Source organism: Nothoprocta perdicaria, unplaced genomic scaffold (genome assembly GCF_003342845.1).
Source record: "Nothoprocta perdicaria isolate Ctin4 unplaced genomic scaffold, notPer1 scaffold_235, whole genome shotgun sequence".
NCBI lineage: Eukaryota > Metazoa > Chordata > Aves > Tinamiformes > Tinamidae > Nothoprocta > Nothoprocta perdicaria.
Genome location: NW_020455461.1, coordinates 127,646 through 146,727, shown reverse-complemented (window position 1 = coordinate 146,727; position 19,082 = coordinate 127,646).

Genomic DNA, 19,082 nt, shown 5'->3' with positions numbered 1-19,082 from the left:
TGTTCCCTCACGGCTGTCTCTGTCTCTCACCCTCCCCACCACCTCATGGCTCGCACCAACCCCAGCGAGGCAGAGGCGGCTGCTCCAAGACCAATGGCTCATGTAAGATGTAGGCAGCCTGAGCTGTTTCTTCCAGAAACTTCTAGTTTCTACTTTTCCCCCCCACTGCTGTTTACCTCTGTGAGCCCGGTAAGCCCTTCAGAACTCCCTTTTACTTTACTGACATAAACAGGGCACAGGGCTGCTTCTGCATTGAAAATCAGGTACRCAATTAAATAATTCGATACATCCTCATAGCTCAGCGAAGAGAGTGTGTTAACCTACTTCGCTTTGCTGGTGCAAGGAAAATCCCAAGCCATGGCAGAATCTTTAAAAATAAATCTAGTTAACAGCAACCCAAATATAATTGATAGTTACATTTGGAAAACTTTATCCTTAMATGCATCAAGCAACCCATGAGTGGCTATACGTAGGTACATGCATGCACACACTGTCCTCTCTGTGTGGCTGCTATCGAGACAGAGCCAAAACTCTGACTTTGAAGAGGACTTAGACTAACAGCTCAGAYTGCAAGTTGGGCGAGATCAATCCAGACTTAATGCCCTCCTGCCACTTAACATCCAGAATGGCCTGGATCCCATAACTCACTTTTTGAGCTGTACTTACACAATTAAACCGACTTCCCTCAAGAAGCCACTGTATAAAAAAAAGGAAGTCTAGACATGTAAGAGCCTCAGATTCCTGCCTCCTTCATGGAACTGTCCAATTGCAAACAACACCTTCTTGTACAGTGTAATGGAAAATTCCTCTGTTCACGTGGATTAGTGCCAGAGGCGAATAGTTTATCCACCTAACAGCGCAGCAGTGAGGGAATACACTAATATAAATCATTGTTGGATTATTGTTTCTGCTGCAATTACCAAGGCTTTTGTTTGCTTGTTATTTTACTGATAGAAGCCAGTGGTGATGTTACCATGTGGGGGAAAAAACAAAATCTTCCCTAAACGGACAGGCTTTTGAGCAGTAAACTCTGTATCTGTATAAATCCCCAAAGGAGTGKGGGCTAATCTAGGTGCACTCCAAAGGGAAAGGGGAAGAGAAACGCCAGTTACCTGGTCTTGCAGCACTACCCACACGCACACCTAATAGCTTGCCCAGCCTCCCGACCATGAGACCGTTTCATATAACAAAGGGAATGAGCAGGGGGCGGAGAAGAAACGAGGAGCAGGATGGCTGGGAGAAGGAACACCAACAAAATATCCCTCCCCACTCATGTAAACAGGGAAAAAAGCACATTTTAAATGGATCTTTGAAATGTGKTTTAAATAATTTCAGGACTAAAGATCTCTCTGTACTCTATCAGCTTCTCAAGACCACAGTTTCCTGGGTTTTTCATACTCCCATATCTCTTTCCCTCCTCCTCCTTTTAGCTCCCCAGTATTGTCAGCATTTCTATCCTGGCAACCTCTGAGCAAACAGAGAATGGGCTGAAACAAGAGAATCGCATGGAAAAGATTGCTCTGGCACAGGACTGCGCAGCAGCACTTCCCTAATCTAGCACGCAGAAGGTATTACTGACTTGTATTCAATTAACAAATATTAGCATGACAAAAAAATATCCAGAAAAACATCCAGAAAAAATATCCATGCTCGCAGGGTTGCTGGGCTCCAAGGGAACACTTCTAACAACCTTCATCCTCCCTCTGCAAAGGAGAGAGCACATAGCTTCTGTTTGCCTTATAACAAYATCAAAAGAAAAAAACAAAAGAAATACTCATGCCGAGCCAGYATAGTCAGTAATTTGATCAGGTAAGCCAGACTGACACGTGTGATGCAGGTTACAGTGCATCTGTGCATGGAAGGGCAGCTCTGCTCTCCTCTCCGAGAGCTGGGGGATCAAAGCGCTGGTGGACAAAGCATTTCCCACCATCAGATGAACACGGCACTTAATTCTTGCTGGCCTTTAGAGAATYCCATCTGAACACACTCCTGCAGAGGGATCCTGCCACAATTACACATGGGGGTTGCACCAATTGCTTTTTCATTTAAGTGCCTGCATTCACTCAAGGGAAGAAAAAGACTCCTGARGTTTGGCAGCCACCAAGCTCTGCAGGATTTCAAAAGTATCATTTTCACAAACTTTGTCATGATTTCAATATCCATAAGCAAAGCTCAGCACATTGGTATTTGCAAAATGAAGAAACTGTCTTCGGTGAATCTGACCACGCAAATACTGCATTAGTGTTTTGTTAAAGCAATTAGAATGTAGTGAATCACAAGGTTAATGGGAGACTTGAAGAACTTCAAATCCTCTTACATTTGCTGAGTAATAACAGACTGGAGAGATGGAAATTTATTTATATATATCTAAAACTATATTGGATCATTGACATCTAATTTTTTTTAAAAAGTACAAGCTCCTCAGTAATACCTATATGCTAGATGCAATGGTTTAACTGGCAGATAGTGAGAGAAAATGTCTACTGTCACCTTACCCAGATATGGGTATAAGTCATGATTACCCAGAACTACTAGTAAGCCTCTTCTGTACAAAAACAACCAAATCTTGCAAGGAAAAGAAAGAAGGAAGGAAGACATTAGCTATGCAGCTGAGCACCCTGAGCACCCTGCTCATGCTAGTCCTGGGTTCTGAGCAATGTCCTGGTAAGAAATGAAGCAACTGGGAGTTCAGACTGTGGTGGTCAGGGGCTGAGGAGCTGGCCAGAGTGGATAAGAGCTCCGATCTGCTAGGGGCATGAACCTGAGGGATGGGTGACACAGACCACAGGGATCCATAAGATTTTACACTGCTGGGGCAAGATAGATCAGAGCTTGGTCCCTCTGTGTCCTTCCTCAGATTTGCCATTTTTAGCATTAAAACCCACAGAGGGACCATCTGCTTTTAATGGCCTTTGTGATAGCAATAGCGTCAAAAGAGGAAAAGCCTTGAGGACACCGGGATCTGTTATGAGTGACTTGAGCAAGTCCAGCAAATTGGTGGCGCTTTCTTGTCTCCCAGGTTCCTGATGAGCTGTGTTTGCCTGGACAGGTCCCAGTCTGATACTGGCCCAGCTTAGCCAAAGCTAAGCTCTTCAAACTATTGCTCTTCAGTAGATGTGGAGGTAGGTAACTAAGCTGACAGAGCACAGAAAATTGCTGGAAACTTCTCTCTACTCCAGCCAAAATTATTCCCCCTGTGTACTGCACCCACTGACACCACCTTGTTTAACCATCTTGCAGGCTGTTCTCTTCAGTAAGCCATTTTATTTCTCTTAAAGTGTATTTTGCCCTCATTTGTTCCTTATCTATGTGGCTATAAAGACTGTTCAAATTCAGTGAAGAAACAAATACTATAAACACAAAGCAGGCGGTCTGCATATAAATATGCTGTTTAGCTGTTACAGAATGAAAGATCAGGACACCGAGGAAAATAAAGATATTGCTCAAAACATCACAATGATTTTTTCTGGGATAAAAATTTCAATGTAATTTATGATGATCTTGTGATGGCTGCAGAGAAAGGCAAAAAAAAAGGAAGATTCTTTTTTAGGATGATTTGATTAGTCCCAATGCCCCACACTAGGGCATGACATTAGAAGGACACTTGCTTGCTTTTGCAACATGAAACAAATCCTGTACTGCAATAATAGTCAGCATCTTTAAGCTCTGCTGCAGAGAAAGCTACAGTAGTAGGGCCATCTGGTTTAATTGCAAGGTACTGTTGGGCATGGCACTACTGAGAATTCAGGGAACAACCGACTATGCTAAAAAGAAAACAGTAAGTCAAAGGATGATTAATTTTTTTTTTTTTTTAAATGAGGTGTTAAGCTTTGTTAAAATGTTTTTTGTCTTTGGAATACCATGTTCTATTGGTTAAATAGCACTGCAACCTTCTTGCATTGCATCCTACAAGTTTTCTTTTTGCTTGATCTTTCTGCCAATCAGCCAGAATACAGGAAAATCCCATTTGGCATTTTCTTCTGTCTCTCCAAAGTGGCTCAAAGCTCACACAGCTGTGCCACTCACAAAAAAAGTCAGAAAGAAAACACAAATCAGCTTGTCTTCTTTAGTGACTCAGAGGATATTTTGAAGTTTGGCGGAGAAAGGTAAAATAAAACCTTCATAGTTCATCTTATATTTTCTTTTAAATAATTGAATCTTTCAAGCATTATATTCTACTCGCACTAATCCCATTCACTTATTTTTCTTATTTGCTACTGCTCAAGAATGCAGCACTCAAGGACTAAGCTGGTATGACGGCCCCAGTGAATGAAATTCAATGCGAGGCTTCTGTACTGGTGCTCAGGGCATCATCCCCTTTCTATCCAGGCTAAGCACATCAAGGGCAATGACAGCAACAAATTCCTCTGTCACTGTGGCCAGTCTGAACTGAGCAAGAATCAAAGCAAAATAAATAATATAAATACTTTTTATTTATTTAAAATAAATACTTTTTAATTATTATTTTTAATAGCCATTGCTAGGATAAGTGTAAATATTAGGGCTAGAAATCAGAGAGACAGGTAATGCCAAAGTGAAGGGGAATCAGACTTCCCATTTTGTGCATAATGGAGAATCCTGGTCCCTTAGTAACTTAGGACACTCAGAGATCCTTGTGAGGAGGGTCCTTGGGAAGGCTCAGGAGGCTACTAGTTACAGTCATGGGTGTAATCCTGGCTCCATGGTCTGTATACACCTGTGTGAGGAGCTGAAAGAACAGATCCCATATAATGGCAGGTCCTATATAATCACATCCCACAGGCTTGCTCTTCACAAGAGCTCAGCACCTCACAGTTCAGTCTCCAGAGTCCACAGCACGTTCGTGTTTGAGAGTGACAACATGAAGCATGCCTTCMTTTAAGCCAAGAACCTCACCACGCTTCCTTTACAGCCACAGTAATCCAGACCTGGACCAGGACAAAACTGCTCTGAGAGAACCAAGCTCGCTTGGTTTAGCTCAAAGGCATTAATCTTCCATAGGTACATAATACATCTACATAATACACTTTTAAGGGTTGAAAGCAGCCATGACATTTAGTGGGAGCTGTACTAAAGGAATCAAAATGTCACCGTCACTCAGCAATGGGGAGAACAACCAAAGCTAACGGGCAGCACGAGTGACTCACATGCAGCTCAAAATGCACCAGAAGGACGAACACTCTCAGTGGGCAGCCCACCCGCCGTGACCACGCTTCCCCAAGCCCGTGATGGATGTTTGGTATGGAAAGCATGGCATGGCCTCCCAAGCATCCTGCTGGCCTGGGCAGCGGTCTGAAGCCAGGAAACTGCCCACACATTGCTAGCTTTGAGTTCTGCCTTGGAGAAATATAGCCCCCTTGACCAGTTTGATATAAAACTAAAAGGTTTGGGGTAGCATGACTTTACTCAAATGATAAACTAATTTCAAGTCTTTTGATGTAATTTAGTCTCTCTCAGAGGTGAGTCCTGCCAAAGTACTTTAAATGATAAGAACTCACTATCCATTTCTGAGAACTAAAGGCCAATGGAACCTAGCAGGTCTCCATTTTCCACTAACATTTTCTAGTAATATTTCATATCTAAATGAAGCTTCAAAGTCTTCATTATTCTGATCACAGGAAGCATTGTATTTGCGATCAGATAATCCTGAATCAGAGGCTAACTTGCACAGAGAAACAAACTGGGTCAAAGTCAGTTGTACGCTTGCAATTTATATTCCCCAGGGGACATAAATAATACTCACATTATATTCAAGAGAGGTATCCAAAAAAGCAATATAGCTGAGAGGGAGGAAAAAAAATAAAAGGCAGCAGCAGCATTAAGAAGCATGACTCTTGGATCCTCACATGGGTGACACCAATTTTCCCTTTCTGTCCAGTTACACTTGAGAATAAGTAAAATAAAATTTAAAACAAAGGTATATGGCTTCTAAATAAAGACATGAAGATCCTGCAACATGAAGATCCTGGCCTGGTGGCCCAACACAGGGTATGACAGAGTAGCACTGTCCCTCCAARCTGCCTAGCAAACAACTGGTGCCCGAAAAGCAAGGACTGGTAGGGTATATAGATCCAAGAGAGACCTTATATACAGTCTGTTATCTCTCCAAACTTGCTAGATGTTTGATCAGGTATCTTGATAAGCCTTATAAAATCTAAATATAAAATATATATGAAGCTCTATACTTCCTTTAGAGATCTGGGAATATAGCAGACCCAAATATTTACGTAATTTTATCTATTCACGGTGAACTGCATTGTCAGGATTGCATTTCTGTTCTACCCTGACTTATTCCTTGGGATTCATTTAGAACAAAAAGATCTTCTTAGAAGAGGCATTTAAATATAAGGGAGAACTTAAAATATTAGAAACCTCTTATATCATGCATCTAAAATTATGATCAATATTGGGTCAGTAAAGAGCATGTATTGCTCCTTAGGTTGCTCAATGAACAACTTCCTGAAGATCCGGCTGCTCTCAACTGAAGTATATTCTTCTTTGTTAAGACCCATAAGACTTACACTTGCAAGTCTCGCTCAGATAAAAATATTTAATATTTATGGGAAATTTTGACCAAGTAAAGCTTACAGAATGAAAGCCATATCCAATGTAGCTTGAATTAATATTATTTCATACAAAATTTAAGCAAACAAAAAAAACTTCTCATAAAAATGTAAGATACCTCAGTATCTTAAAATTATGCAATTGCTTTCAGTCTGTCTGCCAGGGAATAAACTGACATATTATATGGAGCTTGCATAAGCTGAACAGATCTGAAAAAAAAAAGTATTAGCCAACAGAGTGAACATGGATCTAAACTGCATTTCTTTTAAAAGAACTTATCACTTTTAGCGAGTAGTTCCCTCAAAAGCCCCAAAACGCCAAAAGTGTGTTATCGATTAGAGGTATAAATAAACTCAGCAACAAAAGAGAAGTCACTCTAGTATTACAAGCATGAAAACATAAAATCCTCCAAAGTTCCAAAGCCTTTTGCACAGTTGAGCTGCAGATTAGTTCAGCTTCTGCAAGGATTTATTTTGGAAACGCCGATAGCCCCTGAGCGAGCGTGTAAGGACAAGAGACAGCTGATTTCATCGGGGCAGGTTAACCTCTCCCCTAGCCGTGCACAGGCTGGGGCAGCAGCCTCCCCTCCGGCGCCGGAGGAACGCGCACGTCCCAGGCCCACCTCCATAGAGGTTTATATGCACCCTGAGCACCGTGTCCATCCCAAACCAACCCTGCCCTGTCCCCCCACCAATTCCAAGTTTCCATCTGATCATCTACAAACCCCTAAAAGTTACTGGTGCCTGCATTTCTTTGCCAGGTCTATAGCAGGCTGCATCTGCACATACACAGCTGAGGGCTCTGGCTTCTAAGGGCACATGTAATAACTGTGCAGCACAACTGGACAGGAAGAGCAGCCACATCAAAAGAAGTGATTTTTTTTGCTGCCTCTGACTTACAAGATAGGCTTATCCTATAGCTTCTCTAAACCTCATTGCAGGAAACACAGGAAGGGACAGAAGGCCAGACTGTTCTTGTTGCTTTGATTGACATAGTTAAAACTGGAGACAAATGTAGGTACAAATCCAAGCCTAATTCTTGGAAAAATAAGCTAGTCTTAAATGTTCTTCTGCACAAATCTAAATCAGTCCTGGGGTGATAAGTACTAGGAAGCTATTCCTTTCAGCTTTGAGTTTTCCTCATTTTATCAAAGTCACATCAAACAAACAATACATCACACGCCTCATATCTTTAAGTAAAAGATCTGAATTACCATTTATAAATGCTCTGTCTTGCTTTTAACACAAAACTGTTGGGTTTTTTTTTTTTTTCCTTTTCCAACTTTAAAGCCCCTTTCAATAGTTAGGGTAACAGTAGACTGTGCAATACATACAGCATTAACTTCAATCCACTTAGCCATTAAACAGCATGTTTATATAAATCTGCTCTAACGTGCAGCTTCTGGGAGATGCCAGCATGAGAGTTTAAGTGGATAACCACCAGAAAAGGGTTGATCCTGTAGATATTTCACAGAAATAAAAGCTCCTTATCACTTCAACACCAAAAAAGACTCACTAAGCAAGTGCAGATTTCATCCTACATGAATTATTACCAGTGGCAATTTATTCTGCACAGGCCATCCCATGACTTTCTGTTGCGTTGTATGGGACACCAGCTCAATACGGAACATTGCCTGTATGCATTCGACTGCTGCCTTGCAGACAAAAAGCAATTGATAAACCCCCAGCCATTACATGTGAATAAATCAAATTGTGACCAAGGCAGCATGTGGAAGGGAGGCAGAGGAGTATTCTCCAAAATCTTTTAAACCGGATTTGGAGTTAATCTGAATGTCTTCTATTAAAAATGCCTTGTACTAGTAGAGTATCTTCTAGTCTCGTTACAGAGCATCTACAAAGGACACAAAACTGGGCTGGTGTCTTCTCCCATTTCTTTATCTTGGAGAGAACAGGAGTAAGAACCTAACACAGGAGCATCAATTTTTTCAGGGAAAAAGGACTTCCATTTTACTGCCTTTTTCCACTTCAAACTTGGAGTTTCAAGGGCCATCTTAGTTAACTACAATGACAAGGCAAAACATGAAAAATATAAATGAGAGTATGAAAACCAGGAAATAAAAGCTGGATACCTAAAAGAAAATATTGATTAGGCAATCAAATTCTTTTTTTTTTTCCTTTAAAAAAAACTAAGGAGCAGAACAGGTGTTTCTGACACTACTTTTTTTTAAGTGAGGAAAAATACATCTCTGAAACACTGAAAAAAGTGCCCATCCAATTCTCTCTTATTCATTGAAATACAGCAAAGAAGAAAAAGTGCAAATGGTTATAAACCCCCTGCTGCTCACCTTTTCCTGAATGAGCATTTACCAACACAATAAACAGGTAGATACATTCTATTATTTTCTAAATGGATTTCCAGCACTACAGAGGAAAGACCTTGAATGTCATCTGCCCTGTGCTCCTGCCTAGATTCTCAATTCATCAATATTGGAATAGTTTGTGAAAAAAACTATTTGTTTGTGTATTTGTGGGAAGAAAGAAAAAAAAATCAGTAGGCTGTGCTTTATGTTGGGGCAAAGAAAACATGCCTAGGGTCTGATTTGTTCTGAAAATCTTGGAAATCTATGATACCTTTTTCCACAATATTTTGTGATGTCTTCCAGTGAAGTCTTTTAAGTTTCTAGGGTATACTTTGAAGAGGAAAATAACCCTAAAAATGCCTTCTGAAACAGACTGTGGCAATTCCTTAAATATTATTATGCACAACGTGATTGCATTTCTTTGCCCTCGTGGAGCTGGGGCAGCCTTTGCCACTGATCTAATAAAGTGAGGATTGTATTGAACCCTTCGCTTCCACAGCACATCCATAGCAAGCTTGACTATTGAACTCTGTGAGTAGTTATATACCCCAAAGCACACACTGAAATAACCTCCAATAATCATTGTTACAGTGAAGACACTGAATTGTTTTTGATTTCAACTGAGAATCAAGCAAAACAGAAAAAAAAATCAGCCTTTGCTTACTCAAAACGATATAGCCACCATTAAGACTCAGCAAAAAAATAATTTGAAATTGCTCGTTCCATAAAAATGCCTTATTTTTCAGAAGTCCACAAAGCATCCTTGAAAGATGATTTCTCAGCAGAGTGAATGAAAAAATGATAAAGAACCAAAAAATTGGTATTTCTTCATCTTTGTTTTTCTTGATTACCTTATTCTCCTCTGAAGGAGAAAAAGCAAAATAGTTAAAGGGAACAAAAGGCATCATCATTGTTTCTAATCACAAAAGTGAACAATTTAAAATGCCTGCAACTCCTAGAAAAACTACATTACAGTGCACTACAAATCACACCTAACAATTCAACTTCAATAACTACTTACAAACACAAACAAAATCATCTACTGTAGCATATACTGGTAAGATACACTGACTACAACTAAACTTGAGACTTGGTTATAGTCCCTCATGCTGAAGAAATAGCTGGCAACATGATATAATGCATGAAATGCTAGGCTATGGCCACTATCTCTGCCTGCGGGTTACTCTGCCATATCAGGCTATAACAGTTATATGTATAACCTTAACCCTCCCAGCCTACATATTCATAAGGTGTAAAAAAATCTCTTCCCCCCGTAAGCAGTTTTATGTGAAGCCTGTGCTTTGCCAGAGAGGAAGGTGCCAGGGTTGTACATCTCAGCTCCAAAATGCCTAGAATCAGGGAAATTGTAGCTTTGCATCCTACCAATTTACTCCAGATAAAATAGATGACATAGAGCAGTCGTCCACATGCCCATGCTTTCATATGTATTTAAAACCCACTCTGTTGCTCGCACTGCAGCATTTTTCTTTAGTGATTTAGGTCAGTATCTTTGGAAAAACTCCTCCTCCTTCCCCGGGATCTGCAGTACGTTATCAAGCTGCTACCTACTGCCCAGTGGCAAAGGAGCTGAGTTTGGGCAAACGTGGAGGCAAGGGCTGAGGCTGTAAAGCAGCATGTGCTAGGAAATGGGTATCGTCCTACATCATCCCATTCTCATTTACTGAGCCACGTGATCCCTATTCAGAGCGCAGCAGAACTGAAACATTGCTCCTTGATAACTACGTGTCATTTGCTAATGCTGCACGTTTGCTTTGCTCTTCCCATCGCACTGAGGACATCTCCAAGGCAAACAGCTCCTGCTGCCTTCTGGCATACACACAATGATCTTATCTCTCTATTTGTCCAGCTTCAGTTTTCTGCCCACAATGCTTGAGCTCTGTTATGTGGCTGAAAAGTCTTACAGGAAAAAGAGACAACGAGTAAACACATGTAAGGATCCCAAGCCAGATCTTAATGCAACTCTCAAWTTTTTTTTTTATTTTTTTTCCTAGAGAAAGACCTTTGGTGACTGTGAAGAACCCTGAACGCGTCACTGGGTCCAATGCAAAGCAACCAGCCTTGTGTTGCTTGTGGTAGAGATCCAAACACTCCAAGAGAGCAACTTTGCCCCACTCAAGGCAGTCAGTTCCCCTTTTCCCCCTTGCCCTCAGTGGCAGGCAAGAGTGCAATGAAGGCAGCTTCTGGAATGCAATGGGATTTGGCTTGAATAATTATTACTATTGGCCTTTAGTCAATCACTGCATATTTAAAAATAAGAAAAATAAAAAATCAGCTCCTACCTCTGTTTATAAGAATACACATTCAGGCTGCTGGACTCTTCAGTGTCACAGCTTTGACTGATGTTTAATTGCACTTAGAGGACATAACAGGAATATCCACTCAAAACAAACAAACAAAAATAAATTAACTTCATTTGGCTTTAATGTGCCTAGCCCTTGGGTAAGATTTTGTTCCAATGGAAGAATAAGAGTTGGAGACCTTCCTAGATGCGACCATCATTTTCCTTTCACAAATAAAATGGAATTTACCCATTGCATTTTCTTTTTTATGACAGTGTTTCAACATTTACTTTACGAAAACCAACAGAGAAGCGTCTCCCTAATGCATTAACTGACGGACTACATACAAATTAGGAAAGGTTAAAAATACGTGTATGTGAGTAAGCATTATCTCTTACTGTAGGGAGGCGGTAAATTTACAGCATGGAAAAAAATGGGTTACAATTTCCACTAAATATTTCGGCAGCAGAAGGCTGCTGTCTAGATGTAAAATAAAACAGAATGTAGTTCATAGATTGAGCAAATTTAATGTAGTAACKGCTATATTACACATTACATTTATTGAGTTTGTTAGTAAACAGATCTTTACACAAAACACCTACTAGGCTTGGTTCCATTTCAGTTTTCCCCTGGGTTTCACTGTAAGCGTGGCACTACTAGAAGCACAAACCCAAACCACATCCAACACATCTTCCTCCTAAGATTTGGGCCACAACATATGAAAACATCCTCAATTAAAGCTTTCTGCAGCACAYAATGTGCAAATCTCCCTGCTGATTTTCTTGCCAGATGTGTCCCCCACGTGTATGCACGTGTCTCATCCCATCTGCGTTAACCTCTGTTAATGTGTAGCAGTAAACTCTGCAMTTAGAGAAGTGCCAAGAGGGGAAGTGGCTCCCATATGGAATCTAGGGGTGCCATAAGGCAGCCAGGAGTGCCGAGGGACCTGCCTGGGAGGTGTGGGAGAGGGATCCGCCACCTTTTCCATCTGCAGCAGAGGGGGAACAGGCTCCTCCGAGACCGGACACCGACCCTCTACGTACCTGCATCTACCTGCACCGACACGCATGGCCTGTGTGCAGGACCACAGAGGATCCCCGTCCTTCCTCTGTGAGTGAATAAGAAGKTTAGATAAGGGTACAGCTCCTTCCCACACAAAGACTGAGAGTTCTGCATTTTACACATTAACAGGTACTCACTTGCTAAGATGCTCAAGCTTGTTGCGGAGGGCAAAAGCACAAGAAACACGAGGGGGCAAAAAGCCTGCATTTTTAAAAGATTATTTCACAAGATTCCTTGGCTATTCTTCATGCCATCGCAGTTATTCTGCACAAAACTCAAGCCATCCTTCTTTGTCATTTGAGGCTGCTCACAGATATCACCAACAATTTATTCAGCGTTCTACAGTGATTTCAAAAGCGCACATACACATCTGACAATTTCAGTGTGAATACTGAGGAAATATATTGCTTTCCAGAGACAAATATAAAGTGAAAAACAAATACTCTTTTTCATCAAATTAAAAAAAAAAATGTTCAAGCTAGAAGTATTTGTTATATTCACAAAGTTTAGTAAAACTGCCAAATGAAAATGGCATGTGGCAAAAGTAGTCCAAACAGATGCAGTGAATTACAGTATTGAGGGAGAGGGGGACAAAAAAAAAAAAAAAAAAAAAAAAAAAAAAAGAAGATTCTTAGGACCATTTAAACATATAGTTAGTAGGATCGTTTCTTCTTTTTTAGTAATTACCCCATTTACAAGCATTGAATAGTGCTAGATTACAGTCCTGAAGAAGATCACACAACCCTCAGTGAGGTTTTCCCGTCAGTTTCCAGCTTCTGGTCTTTTCAGAGTGAATTTTTCAGTATTTCATCTCTCCGGCTCCAGTCCTTAATGAGGGGCARCATTAATATAGGCAGCACTAAAGCTGATTAGGAGGAGTGGGCAGGGTGGGTAAATACATTAGGAGGGGATGGGAGAAGCCACGGGGAACCAGGTTGCTTTTGCTGCACATGCCACGGAGCTGGGGGGACCACACACCAGGCAGCATCTCATATAGCCAGCCCGCATTAATGCAGCATTAGCAGCTAATGGATGTGGAACAGGATTAAATCCACATGGTAATGGCACTAAAAAGGGCAAGGAGGGAGTAATAACAAAAGGAAAACCATAAAAAGGAACAATCATCTCCTCTCCAACAGTGTGAAACCTCAGTCCATCTTCTACCGGAGCAGCCAGAGGAGCCTCTGGTTTTGATGGGCGCAGTGCTGGCCTCCTTACTGGTGCCTGGCACATTCACGGGACCTTACAGAGCCCTCTGTAAGGCAGGCCCAGAAAAAAGTGTCTACCCCGAAAAAGGAAGAGATAAAACAGAAAACAGAGGATAAACACAAACAGTACAACAAGGGCTTCTATTAATGCCTAGATTAGAGAAATCCACCTCAGCTCTTCTGTTGCCCAGAAGGCAATTGCCAGGTCATTGGTCCAAGAGCTGGTCTCTCCATTCCTCCCTTCAACAACGGCTTGAAAACTCACATCTAGGAAAGCTGCTGCCAAGYGAAAACAAGCCTTAAGAGAGCCTTCCCCTTGGTGGTTTTTATCTGAATTCTATTTAGTTTGTATTTTTTCAAGCCAGACTTCATACAATTCAGATCCTGAAGCAACTAAAATCCCACTGCTCTACCTTGGATATGCAGTGTTTCTCACTACTGTTTCACAACCTCCTCTTCCAGAAATCCTAGGGATAATCTTTTATTCCTTCTAAAGGCATTGACCTGATGGTGTGACCAGAAACAAGGGCATGCCTTACCTCGTGGGGCTTCACTACATCCTATTGAAACAGTGCGGAGGGGAGGAGGAGGTCCCACCGCTCCACTTCGGCCAGGATGAAGAGCACCGTGGCCTCAAGCTAAGGCAAATTCAGTTTTAGTCTGGTATTAGACTGAGCTCTCTATTGCTCCCATTTGGCAAGTCTCCTGTCCTGACACAGTAGAATCTTCCTTCTGTTTCTGCTGCCAAATGCCTGGACATTTCCCTTGAGCACTTAAGCTGGGATCTGGAAGAGCAGCCTCAGCACTGCACAGAGGAGCACTGTATGAAACCAAAATGGTGGTAGCCATCTCCATGGTCCTGCTTGCTCTTTCCCAAGTCCCATAGATGGCTGAAAACATCCTTGTCGATTAGCTACAGAGAACCATAAAGTTAAAATGGAAGAACAGGTCCCCTATGAAATACCTGGATCCAAATCACTTGAGAGCTTAGAAATATCTGGAGCRAGGACGTTCACTCATGTCTCCCCACACTGAAGAAACAACCTGAAATTTCTTCTGTCAAGGGCACGGCAAGTCTGCTGCACTGAAATCTGCTATTYGGCTTTGAAGTTTGTAATGACAAGGCAAAATATAAAAGTAGTTATAAAGTAATCATAAACAAAAATCTAAAAACACTAGCATATAACTGAAAGAGATCATTAGTGAAGATCCCGAAGCAYGGATGGGAGATCACCAAAACATCAGAACTACCAGGGACCTGTCGCATCATTAGTATTAGTACTGACAACTACTGATAAAAATTGCTATCTTGAATGCTTTAGAGATTTGGGAAATCTCTTGTATTGGAAAGGACTGGGCAGGAAGAACAGCAGGTTATACTCAGTGCTTAAAGACTCTGCCTTTTTCTTACCCTGACCTGAACCTGTATTGCCCTACGGGGTGCAGAAGTGCATGGCCACATGCACCAATACAGCTGAGCTCAGCCAAGTACCAAGGATGAGAATCTATGGCTTCCATGAGTATGCTCACCACCGAGTTTTCCAGTCCCACGGAGTCTATTTTATTGCTGAATCTTTCTCTCTCTATCCTCTAAGTGTCCAGTTTGGCGCATTTTGAGAAATCTGTCCTTGCATTGCTCTTACAACAAAAAGGTAAGTGAAAAYCAACACTTCTGTTAGATACAGAGCCAGCAGGAACAGTGATAAATATTCTTCAGCTGGAGAAAAAAAAAGGAAAAAAAAAAATCACACTTCCTCTACTGCCACTGTACTATACACTTTGAGACCTCTTGTCAGAACGCAACTGACTCACAGAATCAGAATATATATATTTCTGATCCCTACTTTTAACAACACACTTAAAAATATTTTTTTCTGCATACAGGTTCATGGGCTGTTAAGGAAGCAGTGCTCAAGACCAAGTTATGATCAAGCAGACCCATTAAAAACATGCAAGTCTTCTATTCTGCAACTGCATTTTATTGCTTTCTATTAAACTAAAATAATCAGTACTTGGCCTAGAGTCAGCCTAGTCAGCCATTTTATGGGAGAAGGGAATTCCAGAAAAGGAGACACAGTCTCTCGTCTCTCTCCCTGCAAATCGCTGGGTTTGCAGAGGTCCCTCAGATGGTGGTTGGTTGCCTAAGGTTCCCTCTTCGGGGAACACAAGTTGTGAGGTTGATGGGGAACAGAAGTTGTTGTGMGGTTGATGGGGAACAGAAGTGGTGATGTTGAGTGGTGTCCCAGGAAATGCTGCAGAGCCTCAAGTTTGCCTTAACTGAGCTGTCCTGAGTGCCAGACCAAGTGTTGCTGAGCCGCACAAGGGCCACACGTGCTGAAAACGCAGTGAAGACTCTGAACACGTCTCTCACTATCCATGCAGCCTATTTAGAACTCAGCCCTAAAATCTACAGCACAGATTATAGAGTCCAAGTGCTTTCTTGCAGATAAAGCTGATCAACAGAAAACAATTTTTTGCACCTGTGATTAAATAATTATTTAGAACGATACAAATAATAGTTAAAAATGCTTAAAAATAGACTATAGGCCTAACCTGCCTGTAAAATACAGGAAGAACTCCCAAATGAAGYAAGAAAAAGACATCACTCATCCTTTTTGTTGAAAGCAACCTAGAAAGTCTGAAAATAAGGCATAGCAGGTACTTGCATCATTTATGMAGGAATAAATAGCACTTTTATAAAATTATGACACTAGGAAAAACATGCAGACGAGGCAAGATCTTKCAGCACCCTCAGTTTTTATGCAAATGTAATTCAGGTAACCAGTAAATTATTCCTGTGCTATGCTGGTGTGAATGAGCACAGCATCAGGGCTTATAAAAAGCAGCACGCAATGCTCTTATTTTTTCAAAGACAGGAAGCAGTACTTCTGATATTACAAAAAAAGAGAAGTTTGTTTCAACGGCACCTTTTAGATGTAAATTGGTGACATACCTGCTAAAGAGTAAAGGCAATGATGTTATGCCATAATTAAGACATGGTCACCGATGCACTGTTTTACATAATGTCATATGCATATGTCATCATATACATAATGTATTGCTGACTGACAGAAAAGAGAAAAATTCTCATCAACCTTCCCAAGGAAGTAGTTGCTTATTATAATGATCTCTATGACTAGGTAAATATCTTAAAAGATATCTGTAAGCAAGCACCAGAATCTGCAAAAGGATGTAAAAAGAGAACAACAAAAAAAGGTTATCCAGCAGACAGTCTGGACATTGCTCATTTTGAAACTACAACTCACCTGAGCAAACCAACTAGCTTAAAATGTGCTTGCTGACCTGGTGGAGGAGCTTGAATAATCTGATAAGAATTGATCAGAAATGCTTGCAGGGAGTTGGTTGAATAGCAAGTGAAAAATGTCCACAGAAACTATTTAGCAGAAAATTTCAATTCCCACTCATTTTAATATGCATTATTTAAACAAAATTTGGAGTACACTAAAGGAGAGAAAGCTCCATACCACTAAAAAAAAAACCAAAACAAAACAACAAAACAACAGCAAAAAACACAGCCTTGGACTGAGCAGGAACATGTTCCATTAAGGAGCCAGAGCAGCACAGGTTTTGCTGAAATTTTCTGTCTTGCCTAATAGCTACTTATTATTGTTTAACATATGAGGTGATATTTTAAAGGTAAAAAAAACACAGATTTTTTTCCAGAATCGAAGCATGAAATCCAAATCTATCTGTGGAAAAAAGGTATTAGTGGTCATCAGTACTGCTCATCAGATGTCCGTCTATTCCCTGTGCTTGTTCTATACGTCTGTTTGTTCTACAGGTTTCCTGCCCCAGGCAACCACAGCCAGGAACGCCGCCCCGCTCCAGGGGCCGTGGGGCTGTGGGCAGCCAGCCCCACGTGCAGCAAGGGCAGAGGTGCCTCTGCAAACAGGCGCCTTCCTCCTCCCCGGCCCGCTCCCACGCCAACCCCTCAGCAACCACGCCGGATCGTAGGCCGCACGTTGCAGAAGCTTGAGGTAATAATCTCTATAATGCACATTTACATTTTGTTTTTAATGTGTCTCTATAGCAGAGATTAGCAATCAGGTTTGCTCAAATAACAGCAAACAGCCGGCTACTTTGGAGTTCAAACTGGTGCTTTGCAGCACGGCTGGTGTTGTGAATGTTCAAATCAGAGCTAGGGAACGTGCCCAGGAAGATCAGCTGGAAAGGCAGGCACAGGTACGGGGTCTGTGGTGAAACCCCAGAGCCTCTCACAGAGGTCTGTAATTCACCACCTGGATCAGTGGCCCTTCCAAGGTGCACACAGCATCCCAAGGAAAACGGCAGCGGGGACTGTATGCTACCCCAGACTACTGCTATAACCATATAGCATAATGCCCAGTAATCCTATACTTGTTTACAGCCCTCAAGTACCAGGAGGGATGGTACTTGAGGGATGTAATCAGCGTTGTCAGGAGGAAGAACAAACCAAACAGAGCATCTTTGGAGAAAAGAAGAAAGGATCATAGTGGGAACCAGCTGAAACAAGCAAAAATCAGAAGACAGCAGAGGCCAAGTGTATTTAAAAATTCAATTTGACAAATACAGTTTAATTAAACAAAATATTTTGAATCAAAATGAAAGCCTTCCTCCTCCAACTGTGCCACCGGTGGRTTAAAATATAGAAGCAAACCCATCCCTGGCTGACCTGAAGTGATGCTTTTGTCTTTGAAATTTTCTCTTTGGAAGGTGATGAGAAAGAAACCTCTATTATCACAGCTTCCTATTCAGAGGCTGTGAAGGAGACCTCCAAGGGAGCTTCTTTTGACCCTGTTGTATTTCCTCTTCTCCCCTTAACTTCTGCTCTTCACTGCATCAAACAGCCCGAGTATTCAGTATTCAGCCCTGATGCTATGAGAAAACACACTTCTGAACTTCAGGATATAGGATTTAGGTTGTGTGATCACTCTCACTTTGTCTTTTACAAGATAGCCCAATGATTTAGCAAGGGAGAGAATCYGTTCCACTATATGCTACCAAAAGTAATACTGGTCCTTGTTGTTTGTGATACGCTGGGACATCATCTCAGCAGATGTGCCTAATTCATCATCACATTGCTGTCCTTCTGCAAGGCTGTGAAACTCTTCTCAATATAGCATAATATGTAGGAACGCTTCCTACATCAGCATCAATCCACTAGTATATATATCTGAGACTTAGGTGGTCTATAGAAGCTTTCAAGTTGCTTTTCATCCTATCCTGCACTTTTGCTTGGGAAACTGAGTGCTTTTCTTTCTTAACCTGATGGTGAAAACAACATCCTTCGTGGCAATGTTCTGCCTCTGTCCTCCAGAGAGCTCACGTACTCCTGACAGTGGAGGGGACGGAGGGACACAGGCAAACGAAGGACCATCTGTTCTGCAGGAAGGCCCCTTCAGAGTACACTTTTGAAGAAAACATTAAACAACCATCTAAAACCCTGAAGAAAACATTAAATAACCATCTAAAACCCTGAAGCCTCTGTAGTGATGGCTGTTAGACTCTGCAGAAATCTTGGAACAGCAACTCTGAAATCTGGGTGCTGTAAACTCTTAATATGTGCTGCCTCTGATGTTACTAAAGAAATGCCCTCTTTTTAAGAGTCATCTCTTTGCAAACTAGCAGCAGTGTGAATTGTAGTACTCT